Genomic DNA, 13,264 nt, shown 5'->3' on the forward strand with positions numbered 1-13,264 from the left:
GGAAGAGCAATAAATATCTGGTTGACAGGGCCTTCTCATGGTTACAAAGCTTACCTGCAACTGAGCTGGATAATTAGCAGGCCCTGAAGATGATGTATGAGTTTCATTACCCTTTGGGACAGGGCGAACTAAATGAGGACACAGCTAATTGCCGTGCAAAGCAGTCTGGCATGATGGGGAAAAATGCAGACCCTGCCTCTCTCTCTCAGCTTTGTTGAAAAAAATGAGGCCCTGCTGCAGTTCTGGGGCTGTGATCTCCCTCTCCTCCATAGCTCACTGCCCGCAGGAGTTCACTTACCGTCCATAAATCAGGAGCTGCTTACAGCTGAAACTACCCTGAGTCATCAACATGCAATAAGCTGAGTGACAGATTCCATCCTGACTACATTACACTCTCAGTTCAAACAGTCGTGTTCTCTACTCTGCTTTCTTCCCCCTTTCACCTTAACTCTGCCTCTCTATCTTCCCGTCTGTCTGCCACATCTTGAACATCTTAGAAATTCAAACTCATCTGAGCATGGTGAGGATAAAAACAAAAGCTGGTATAATCATAAGATCTTCCTCTCTGCCAAGCATTCAAGGGGTGGGGGGTGTTGAGGAAGAGGCTATAAGTGGGTTGGGTATGAAAAGTGTTTCCAGAAGCAGCCTTCTCAGGAGGGTTTAAGCTAATGCCTAAAATGGTGGGGTTAAGTATGTTGGCATCCATTACAACGACAAAGTCCTACTCTCCTGCTGACATGCCACTTCAGTTCAAGCAAGTCTCTCATTCATTATGGGATAGCGGGAGGGTTGGGTACTGATGGCTGTTTTTGTGCAATGGGAGTGGCACATACTGTACCGAATTGCAACCTTCCTGATTGAACTTTAAGTCCTGACTTGATGTTTGGTATCCTCTTAGTAGAACATAACTGTCTTGCATCCTTCTATTTTTACATATTAGCTCATGTTTAGAAAATAGCAAAGTTTTAAAATGTGAATGACAGATGTTTATTTATTGTCAAGTTACCTGTGAAATAAATAATAAAAAAAAGATGTACTGTTAAGAAAGTTGTTTGTGGTTGCTGAATCACAGTAAAGTTATAATTGTTAAACCTGCTCTAATAGATTTTTTTGGGTCATTTTGGAGGCACCTCAACAAGCTATGCACTGATATAGAGTATTATTATCTAATAATGTTGTCCATGCAGGCATATGCCTGTTACATGGAGCCACATTAGCTTCATCTGAAGTTATGTTTCTGGCTACATCAAATGTAATTCAAATATTCACACTGCTTTTAGCTTTGTTTTGGTCTCCATCAGTTCCTGAGGGAAATATCTCATTGATAACTGGAGTACTACTGCATGTTCACAAGCTAGTTGTTAACTCTGCTGTTTGGTGGTGGGAAGGTAGCAAAGACTAGGCTTATGAGAGCTTTTATGCAAAAAATACTAATGAGAAATCAGACTGAACCAAAACAAATAAAGTTGGAGTCCGTAAACATGGGGCTGATAATTCTCTATGGGTTTGTCACTATGAGTGACATCTTTCAGATTCACAGTCATTTCATTTATTGTTAAACATAAAATTGTTGATAAGAGTAGACTGAAGGTTTCAGTCCTGGTTGACTGGACATCAATTGTGGTTACTGGTGGTGTGTTTCAATAACATAGATCCCAGAGGTCTATTTGAAATGACACATGTAATGACCACTGGAGGCAGTAAAAATTCCTGTCTATCAGATGTGCACCAGATGAAGAGAAACCTATCTGAGTAAAGTGCACACAAGAAAGGTTGAGATGATTCATCATGTCACACACACTGTTTTAATAAACAGACTAGAGATACTTAAACTCCTTCACTTGGGGCAGCAACTCACTCCCAACCCAGAGGGAGCAGTTCACCGTTTTCCAGCACAGCAACATGGCCTCAGACTTGGAGGCGCTAACTCTCCTCCCTGCCACTTCACGTTCAGCTGCAAAATGCCCCAGTGTGTGCTGGACATCACAACCACATCATAGACCAACAGCAGGATGCCTTGAGATCCTGTTTATGAAAATCACAAACAGGATCAGTAACAAGGAACAACACTGACAAAGACCAACACCAACTGGGAATGTGTTTGACTTCTTGAGTATGCGTACGAAACTCTTACTCCAGTTATACAAGGAACGGATGGCTCGTACCAACGACCCCGGTATCCCATACTCCAAAAGTACCCCCAAAAGGAACCATCATAGGCCTTCTCCAAGTCCACAATAGATTACATGGGCAAACTCCCAAGATCCCTCCTGTAAATAAAGAAAAGCCATTCTATCACTAAATGATTTGGTCAGCCGTGATCTTAATTTACTTCAGCTGAAGCAACAATCTAGAGCCTATTAATTCCCTCTCAGCACAGTGAACAAGGTCATTTTGAAACTATTTCATTTCTTACTAATGAAGCAATAGTTTCCTCTGCTATGTGTCAGCTTGTGGAGTGTCACTAACCTCAGACACGAAAAGGCTTTAGAGCTGTCAGGAAGGGTTTTGTTTGTTTCCGTCAGTTGTGCTGATCTAAGACTTGAATGGTACAACTTGCTTTAGTTCCAGATGAAACAGGCAAGGTCCAGTGACGTGAAGGTGGGTCTGCTCACTGCTCGAGAGATAATCGCACAAGTCAAACCACTGAGCTGCACGTGCTTTATAAGAATTAGTATGGTTTTGATAAACTTTCAAATGAAATACTAATCACTTCAAGTGTAACTTTAGAGCTTTACCAAACATAATTACACTCAAATGACTTTGTGGTGTTGTAAGAGAGTTTTTCTTCAACTATGCAAAGTTTATGATTTCTTTTTTTCTATGATTTTTCTTCTAGTATGTTTATTTGATCTATTGATTTGAACTATGAATCCTCATCTACGCCCACAGACATCAAATCCCATTACAAGCTGCTCTGTCAGAACTTACTTGATCTAGTTTGTTTTTTGTTTTGTTTTTTATTTAGACTGACAGTGGGTGAACTCCACTTTTGGCTGAATTCCTGGTTGTCCTGGATGGAGCTGAGCACAGCAGGAAGGGAGCAAGCCTCAGTGATACCTCTTGTTTATCTCAAGGTGAGAATTGTTTTTGTTCTCACAATTCACACAACATATCTCCCTTCTTGGCCTGCAGCTCTGAGGGGCACATATGAAGAAGAGGCGAATGATTCAGACTCAGACATCTCTTCTTGTCTATTGTTTTGTGTGTGCATTTTTTTTATCTGTGAACAAGTGGAACAGTCTCATCCACAAATAGCACGTCTGGTCCTGACAATGTATTGTATGTTTTTGAACACTTCCACTGAATTCTAGGTATAATCTAAGCTTGGAGTATGCCTTTGTCCTCTAACACACAACAAGCCTTGTCTACAGTAAAGAGTAGGACAAGCTAGTCATAACTTGTACACAATGCACAGTAAGTGTGCTTACAGTGAGGCTGTGAACTGCCTTTGATTTGTTTTCAGATGAAGAGCACCTTACGGAACTGGCTTGTAACTCACTCACATACAGCAGGTGATCCGTTCTTCACCATGAGCGTACACCATTTTATGGAAGATATTTTGGCATGAGAAGAGCAGAATATAGCACAGGTGCAAAAAAAAATTTAATTAATTATGGCTGAATGTCATTAAGCTGCTTCAGGTTAAGGGACCAGATATTGTTCATGCTGTCTCACTCTCACACTATCATGGCTTACTGGGACACTTGAGCCTGTGTGTTTCATCAAGTCACAATGGGCCTCATTCACAAACAATGCATATGCACCAATTTCTGGTGTCATAAAATTATGTATATGTAGCCAGTGTTAACTGGTAGCCACCTGGTTAATGGGCAACCTATTAAAAGGCTGCAGGATATATAAACAATTCTGATTTAACTCCAAGAAAGTGGCTTCTTAGCCATTCCCAACAGGTTTTGCTGCAGCTATGTGATTACTTGTCATGGGACACACCTCTCTCACCCAGTATCTCCTCAAGTTCAAGTCCTGTCATGTCCTGCTTCTCTCTTGCAACTTCACCACTTTCTCCACAAGACACCTCTAGGCAAACATATTTCCTTATATAGAGAAACTGGGGTGTGGCAGTATACTAAATGTTAACTGTGGGCACCGGCTGACACTGTAGAATGATCCAAATTTACTAACTAATGCACAGCGATAAGAACAAAACCAGCTGGTGTGCACATTTCATGAATCTGATGGTAATATTGCGTAGGCACTTAATCTATTTTGTGCGCAAGGTAAGTACATTTCTATACACATATTAGTGACTGAGCCCCAGTGTCTTCTCTGAAAAATACAGTTTGACCGGTCCTACACATGCAAACCTGCAGCACCTGCACATTTAGACAAGTGTATGTCACCACTTCAATTGCAAAACCCTTTCCCTGCAGGAGGCACACGTACCAAATCTGGAGCATCTCTTTGTCTGTAGATGGTACACTTCAGCAAATCCACAGCTACACTCGTAAACTGCAGCTGCTTTTGCTTTACTCACCAATTGCAGATGGAGACTGGATTCAAACTACAAGTCTGAAACTACTGACTCTACAATTTGATAATATTGGCTGACCCTGGCGTTACCTGGTTTGCATTAGTGACAGTGTTTGCTCTTGTTAATTTTCATGAAGAATGATGATGAAAATGTAACATTAAGTATGGCTAAATTTACAAGAGAATATATGCAATTCGTATGAGATTGAGCTGACCCTGTTATTCACTGAGACTTCTAATCTTGAGACACATCTTTCAACTTTGAACCACACGTGAATACCAGAGTAAACTTATATTTCCAGACATCCAGACCCGGTTGATTTAATGATGCTTGTTGTAGAAACAAAACAGCTTCCTAACAAATCTTCTGGGGATAGATTCATAATACAAAACTGCTGTTCCTGATCGGTTGTTAATATTATGTTCCTACCTGACCACACTGAACTTTAAACAGTGTATGAACTTGGAGGGATTTTGACATTTTCCCATCAACATTTCCATTACAAAGTGTTTCTTGATGGATATTGTACTCTAGAACATTTCATTTGATTGTTGTTGGCAATAAGGAAATAACAGGAACAAATTAATTACACTGAGGGACCAGCTGAATCCAGCCAAGCCCGTTATGTAATGAAGCACAAATGAAACTGTATCCACATTTTGCCCAACTTTGTTTATATTTTTCATAAACTCTGGGCCTGGTGCTAAAATAAAACTGGTGGAGTTTTGAATGAAACCTGACAAGCACCAATAAATCATACTAAATCATGAATCGATAACAAACACATTCTAAATTATGAATAATGGCCAGGCAGTCTTAAACTAACACAGGCACAACTCAGCAGGCCATTCATTTCATGGCAGCACAAAATAAACAGACACATTTCTTTCACAGCACTAATACATTTCCCTGAAAAACTCAAAGAACAGTCCATCTGCTTCGAATAATTTTTAATTTCCTTTTCTATCCTGTCCCCATTAGGTATTCCACAGAGATATTCTAAAAATTATTTCATTTACCTCCTCCCATATGCGTCCAACTACAGTTTCTCCCTTTACCACACAGGTGACTAGTCTCTCTTGAGTACGGTGCAAAATTGCCCCACCTGTACCTTAAGCAAACTTTATGCTCGTTTTATTATCTGTGAGAAGCTGGGAGTCATCTAGCTTGTGCCCTGGTGGATTTGGCCTGGACTTTTGCTTTGATATCTTCTGGCTCTGGCCAGGAACACCTGCATTTCCTCTGCTCTCTCTCTTTCCAGGCTGATCTATTAGCTGACTAAATGGCCCAGCAGATGTTCACAGGCCAGTGAGGGTATCCGTTCTTATCCTCGTGACTGCTTCAGCAGTGATGCCGAGAGGATTAACTCACGGAGTGGAGAACAACGACACATTCGAGCTCATTAATCACTAAATCATATTTAGATAAACATGTCCCCAAGGTGTCATCAGTGCTAACTGCATTTAAAACAGCCCTTTATTTCCCATGGAACAGATCACATAACTGGCTCTTTTAAAACTGTATGGAGGGAACAGTAACTCTTGTGGGATCCAGACATAAACTGTCTTGAGCTTTGAATTTGTCGGTTTTATAAACATGGTTCCGTTGTCTGTTACATATTTATTTTATTTGATTGTTTATAATAATAATAATTTTGTTCTTTACCATTTGTAGTAACCGTCACATGAGATCTCAGCTACAGAAGGGAATGGAAGTCTTTGCTTTGAAATAATCTGTAAAAGCATCACCTTCAGACTTTATTATTGAACAAAACTGTCAATTTATACTTAGTTTGACGATGACATTGTGCTTTAGAGGGGTGTGTTCACTCAAAACTATATACTATGTTATACAATATGTTACATTTAGAAGTGAGTGAGAAGATACATTTGAAAACATCTAGAAATAATTTAGTAAGATCAGTGTGACTAATGGGATATAAGTAACTCTTAATAGCAACTTAACTAATGTAGTTTGATAGTTAACTGCATGGTTAATCATTTCCTACTGTATACAAAGTGTCTTCTTTCGCAAAACATATTTGTTTACATTTCAACTTCATAAAAACAGGCTGATTTAAGTTGAATATACTTCTAATAAAGCCCTGTAATTACTGAAGGGCTGTGTGAACTGCAGATGAGGTCACGCTAGTCACATGGCGATCTCACGTGCACAAAATGTCAGTGCTTTTCTCGACACTTTGCCCTCATCATCAGCTGGCCTCTCCCAGGTCATCCTAGCTCAAAATAGGCCCCGGGTATCTCTTTTTAACACCAGTGTTTTGACAGACTGGACAACAGGATGTGGCACCTAACGAATGCCTTAGAGACACAAATGTATCTTTACTAAACAGCTGGAGAAAGTGGATGCCAGAATAGAGGACAGCGTGGAGGACACAGGCCCCTTTAGAGAAACTACTATTTTTCCAATCAAATAGATAGGCATAGGGTTTGACTGATAAGTTGATTTGGCAACTGCTGTGCCTGTGGATTTGGAATACTTTCCAGGGTAGAGCATATGGTTTGATTTACTGAGCAATCCAAGAGGACAAACCTGACAAGTAGAAGTAAGGATTGAATGACATTTTTGGTACGAGAGCAATAATTTATGTTTCCCATGCCAGCTATTAATACCCAGCTGGCCTCAGCACAGCACCACTTATGTAGGTCTTAAAGGCCAAGAAGGACGTGTTGTCACTGGTGGTTTTATAAATCTTGCCCACTGGAACTTAGCTCTAAACAGGAGACTGGAAACAGCTGTGAGTGATGTGAATATGTGCGCGATGTGCATGTGTGTATGCTGTCAATATAATCTACAGCACCTAACTTTATGTCTGTGATTTCTTGTGGCACCCTCAACTAATATCAAGCCCAGGGTGAGTTATCACTGTTGTGAGTTGCAGACCATTCACACTGAAATGAGGGTGAAGTAAAGGCTCTGTGCAGAGGAATATATGCAGTACTACTGTTTGTCCAAAGCCTTCATTTTTACTGATGGCTATTTTAGATGTAGATGTAGATTTCAGATGTAGGTAGTTGTATGAATCAGCCTAAGCACCTCTAAAGGGCACTAATTAGTATATTTTATCTTGTTTGTTTAATTTTTATGAAAATAAAATGTAAAAGTTTGATATGCTTGGAATCAATAACAAATTGCTTATTGTCAAAGGCTAGTAATTCCAGGATGTAACCCCCATAAAACCAGCTTTTACACTCAAGAAGGGCTTATAATGTGAGTTTCTTTTGAGTCTCATTAGCTCCTCTAGCAGCTGAAAAGAAATTACATGGATTAAAGTAACAAGTAAACTTGACGTGGGATGTAATGTCACTGACAGAACCCAGTACATCCTCAGCCTCACAGCTTGGAAAACATTCTCACAGTGGGTTGCAGTGCTATTGCAGGGTCCCAACATTCCTCTCTGGTTCACAATACACTTGTCAGCTTCAGATGGTTGCCTGTCAGAGCCGCTTCAGAGCAATGGATGGAAGAATAGGCCACATAACACCCTACCTCTCTTATAGGGAAAAATGCTAAACACCTCTGACCCTTTGTCTATCAGTGAGCTAGTTAGATGTCAGGGTGTTTTGAGAAGTTGACTTTTAGATGACAGATTTTTGGATGTGTGAATGTTTGGCAAGACATTCATTTGTCAGAAGTCATCTTAGACACTCATTTTTGACTCTGACAAAAACAGTCCCTGGGAAATCCCTGTAGCACCACTAGCAAACCACATAGCAGCAATTAGCTACAGTCTGTTTCTTATAATTCTGCAATTTGAAAGCTTGAAGATCAACACCAATCTCTTGTGTTTGCTACTTATCTACCTGCATGTGAGCTAAACTGAAAGGAAGCCACAACCTTACACTGGCATGTACTCATGAAGCTGGGCTGTAAATCAGACGGTAAGTTGACCAGGAAGGAGTCCTGTTATTTTGTGAGGACATCTACAAAAGCCAGATGCCCTGTTCTTTTTTGGTTTCAATCATACTCAAAAAGAAGGGTAAAAGATGATTCCTGTTGTATGAAATTGGTTGGAAATATGTAGGAAACAGTAATATTGTATGAGAGGAATACCCAGGTTGAAAAGTCCCAACATTTCTTCTTAAAGTACAGACCGTTTTTACAGTATCAGAGAAATTCCAGTGATTAGTGAATTAATTCAACTGATGTTTCACTGTTACAAAACTAGAGACAAAATAAAAACATTATGTCTTTCCTTTCAATTTTATGTGCCTGTTTATTGGGATTTAATTACACTGGACTCGCATCTAAGGTATCAATCAAAATAGCTCTTGGTAAGAACTGGGACTTTTGAGACACCAGGGGTATGGTCGTCCCTGATGGCTCCGGTTTCAGTGCTGTATGATTGAGGCTGCCAACCTGGCAGGCCCACCTGCCCGGTAGCTGCGGCCAGCTGGCCCAGGCAATGATTAACGGCTAGCGTAAACTTACTCAGCAGGGTCTCAAACACATTTGTGCATTCACTCACACGTAGAAGTGTTACATGACACTAAAAGCTATTACAGGGCAGGGTCCCAGATGAAGGCAGGAATGACATCCATTAACGTTTAGTAGGGCTGCCCTGCACAGTTATCACTTTTCCAAAAGAGAGACTCACTCTTGTCAATAGAAGCATTATTCTAGAGATCAATGGTGCAGATTTATGCACTGTGGTATATGGGAGACTACCTCAAACCTGGATCCCATAGCTGCCTTGAGCTTTTACCCCCTGCTTCCTCCATAAAAAGAAAATGACATCGTAAGGAGTAAACTGGGCTTGATATCAGACTCCCCAGATCTAATCCCTATAGGAGCTTTTTGATACCTTTGATTTTCATTTTTCAAGGGCAGCATACTATTAATCTTCTGGTGGGGTATAAAAACTATCTCTGGCAAAGCTCTTCAAAAACCTGCAAGGTCTTCAGCTTTTTCTGAAGAGCAAGGTCTTTGACTGGAATATTATCAACATTACAAAATACCTACTATTCCTCATACATCAGTCTTGGAAGGGTTTGTTTGCTGTGAACTAGTTGGTAAACAAATCATTTCATGAAGCTCTTTGTAGCTTTATGTACATGATGAAATCAGGATGAATTTGACAACCTGTACCAAATACTAATCTAGAACATTTTCTTAAATGCCAACACTATTTCACCTTCTTTACATACTAGCATATAAACATCTCTAAGAAGCTGAAACTATATTTCACTTGTTTCTGGGATGTGGCTCTAATGTGTATGTTTTAATTGCATTGTAACAGTACTACATAATGGTCCTTAGGCTGACTATTTATTACTGTAGCAAAAACATATAGATAGGCTACAGTAGAGGAAAGTATACACCAACAAAAAGATCATTCACAGCTTGGAAACACAAAATTAGAGCTTATTGCTGAGCTACTGTATAAAACAGGGGTTCATAATTAGAGTAAGTACCATCAATAAGTGAATGCGATAAAACTTTGAAACAGGAACTAACATAGCTAATTCATGACTGTAGCTAACCTAAGTGGGAACAACTGCCTCAGAAGTAGATTTTACATTAGTTTAGATTATCATTTGCATTATTCCTGGGCAGTGATTGTTTATTCTTTTGATATCTACATACATAAATGGTCTGATAAAGAAAAATGTAAAACCATTTCTAAAACAAGACTACACTCAGAATGATACTTTATAGATTTGATCACTTGTTCGTATCATCCAGGACAGCCTTTAATTTTAAGTCATGTTTAAAAGAATGCATTTTGTTAAATGTTAAATAAACAACAGCAGGGAGCAGATGCTGGCAGTAAAATTATCAATTAGAACTTTAATGACTTTAAAAGAGAGAATAGTATTGCCACTTTCACCCAATTGTTTACTTTTCATTTTGTCTTCCCAGCCTTTAATCACTGCTTTAAATTTATTAAGCATCTTCATTTTGGATGAAAATGTGCAATATAATAAGTAGTCCTGCTGACACATACTGCATGTAATAGATTAATCTAGTCTGCAAAAGCAGCAGTGACTGTTATCCAATTATTCTACAGCTCATGATGTACTACAAACCATGATGGGTAATGTATAGAGCCATGCATCCAAACAGCAATAAAATGAAATGCTTCGCAAGAATTGTAAATGCACATTATCAGTCTTTTAATTTCAGTGTGCAAAGCTGCATTTAAAAAAGAGAAGAAGCAGAAGCTCATGTCACAGGCCAGCCATTTGTTATTTATGTAGACATTGATAAGGAAACTCAGTATGCAGGGGATTGTTAGTATTCTGGATAGGGTTTTTGGAAAAATAGGCTGTTTTTATCCCTCCCGTGAAACACCGCAGGCCACACCATTGCTCCAACTCCAATTAATTTCAACACCCCATTTATATTACTCTTTTATGTAAGTGCAACGTTTTCTAATTGCATTCATCACCAAAAGCCTCACTTAAGTTCACCCAGTATATTTATTATCATGCTAACTGGGTCTAAATTATTAAACCTTAATGATGTGGGCTCTGAAAATACTTTGTCCTTTTTTCCACCACAGAGAATCAATGTTATACATTAGCAGTATAAATTAAGTAATACTTTACCTAGCCGTGTTGCCACCTTCAATATTCCTTCTCAGTGAAATGTATTCTCACAGTCTGGTGGCTTGCAGGTGCCTCTGGGGAGAAGATGATATAGTTCATTCTAATGAAAGAGCTAGGTGCTGCTAATGGTTTAAATGATACATTTGTGCAAGAACAGCAGAGAAAATACATATGACGGAGCTGGTAAAAGCAAGATAATTCACACTCCTGTGGGGATATGATGTCATCTGACACATAGTGCACGCTCCGGCTCCTGGGAGGCCTCGGATTCATGGATGTGATATTCTGGTGTGATCTATGTGGGTCAGTAATAGAAATGGGCAATATACAGTAAAGTCCATCACACTTAAAGGTTAATTATAATAGCTACAGTAGTCCTACCTCTTTATGATGAAATTGCTTGTTATTAATCAACTTTAGAGCGCCTTGTAACATAATAAGGAGTGGAGAGGGATAATGGTCTGACAGTGCAATCTCTGTGTTTTTAGGATACTTAAATAAGGTCTTTATTTGAAAATTATTGCAGAGAAAGTGCCAATTAAACAAAATCAATTTCAAATAAGCTGCTACTGAAGACAGTTTTGTCTGCTTTTGTACAGTCAGTGCTGTTAAAAAGTGATAGCAGACTGACCCATTAACGTGATCCAAAATACACTGTGTCTTTAATTTAAACCCTTCTTTATTAGTATTATCTTTTCAACAAATCTAAATGAGTTTCAGTGCTACTTCTCTTTTTCAAGGTAGGAAGCAGCCACCAGATAAACAGAGATTAGACAGCATTGTCTCATTGCAAGAGCATCATCCATAACGCCTTCTCTCAAAGTGAATTCAGTTAAATTAATAAGCTAAATGCTAGTGTGAGAGGATGTTTAGAGGTAAAAACACAGAGGGCTGCTACAAATGTAAATCCCGCGACTCATGACACACAGGCTGAGGAAATACAGAAGAAAGAGCATATCTGCATGAGGTAGCCCTGATATTTGCCAGACAGAAAAAAGGACTATGCTCCCATTGCCTTCTGTCTCCTGTTACCAGGATAAATCCCCACTGATCGCTAATTGTGTGATTCTTCTTGTCTACATCAACTTCAGCCCGACAGGTTATTTCAGCTTGTTATCGGGAAAACATTTATCCACTTGGAATTATTACTGTGCTAGGGCCTCTGGTGAAACACAAACAGTAGTGAATCTTGTAGAGTTATGGTAAGGCCTCTCCTCATTAGATGGCCAATCGACTGGCGGAGCAGAGGGTCCAATCCCAGCCCTTTATTGAGTGTTAAGGAGACACAGACTGACATTTACATCTCTTGCTTCTTCATGACTGGCTAGAGAGAAAATGGCTGCCATAGATCCTGGCTCTGAAGAGCAGCATGTAAGGTCAGACAGTGAGACGCATCTTCATCTCTAAGCAATGCTTCATGGACAAGATTATAAGACAGTACATTTGTTACACAGAAGAAAATAGGATGAAGGAAGAAAACAGAATACAGTGGGTGCTTGGTACCTAATATGTCATTTTGATGAGTGCGTACCTTGGTTGCATGGAACAAACGCTTTTCTCTTAGGGCAACAGAACTCCCCAAAACAAACCTAAAAGATGTAAACAAGACAAGTCACCCAATTTCATCTTGTCTGTATTGACTTACTGGGCAGAAATAGAGGAAAGTGCTGCTGTGAATAAACCACCCTCATACCCAAAACAAACCACAATGGCCCTTCTCTTCTGAGGAGCTCTTTTCATTCACTGGCAATTACAATCCACACCTGGCAACACAGAAGACATCCCAATGCCTAACAATGTCGCAGAGGAACTCTCTTCCAAACTACCCTCCCAAATTGGCTCTGTAGCCTCAACCCAATTAGGTCTGAAATATGGTAACTGCATCAACCATTACAGAGTTGTGAAGATTGTGCAGGGAGAACTCTTGAAGGTTAGGAGGGGGTACGCTTCAGGAGTGATATGCTGTGTGGACTTGTGCTTACACAGCATAAAAGAACACCATGATGACGGGACAACAGAAAGGAGCAAAGGAGGGATGATAAAGAAACACTACTGGGTAGGTATCCTGTGGACACACATTAGAGTAGTGGGGAACACAAGAAAGATTCGTGCTTTGGCCAATTCATTCATATCAAACTTTCATGAGGAGTCTATTTTTAAATGCTAATATAGCCTGTTCGGTGCCTAATGAGCCACA

General features: G+C 39.7%; 1 long non-coding RNA gene across 1 annotated transcript in view; it reads right to left on the bottom strand.

The window, feature by feature from the left end:
* Window positions 1–1,816: 1,816 nt before the first annotated feature.
* LOC109961955 (uncharacterized) overlaps window positions 1,817–13,264 on the bottom strand; it is a 26,111-nt gene continuing 14,663 nt past the window's right edge. The window contains exons 2-5 of the long non-coding RNA XR_002275196.1: window positions 11,068–11,141; window positions 2,470–2,614; window positions 2,135–2,270; window positions 1,817–2,025 (exon numbers count right to left, since the gene is read on the bottom strand). This is a non-coding gene — a long non-coding RNA (uncharacterized LOC109961955). The remainder of the gene's footprint in view (window positions 2,026–2,134; window positions 2,271–2,469; window positions 2,615–11,067; window positions 11,142–13,264) is intronic.

Source organism: Monopterus albus, unplaced genomic scaffold (assembly GCF_001952655.1).
Source record: "Monopterus albus unplaced genomic scaffold, M_albus_1.0 scaffold60.1, whole genome shotgun sequence".
In the NCBI taxonomy this organism is placed as follows: domain Eukaryota; kingdom Metazoa; phylum Chordata; class Actinopteri; order Synbranchiformes; family Synbranchidae; genus Monopterus; species Monopterus albus.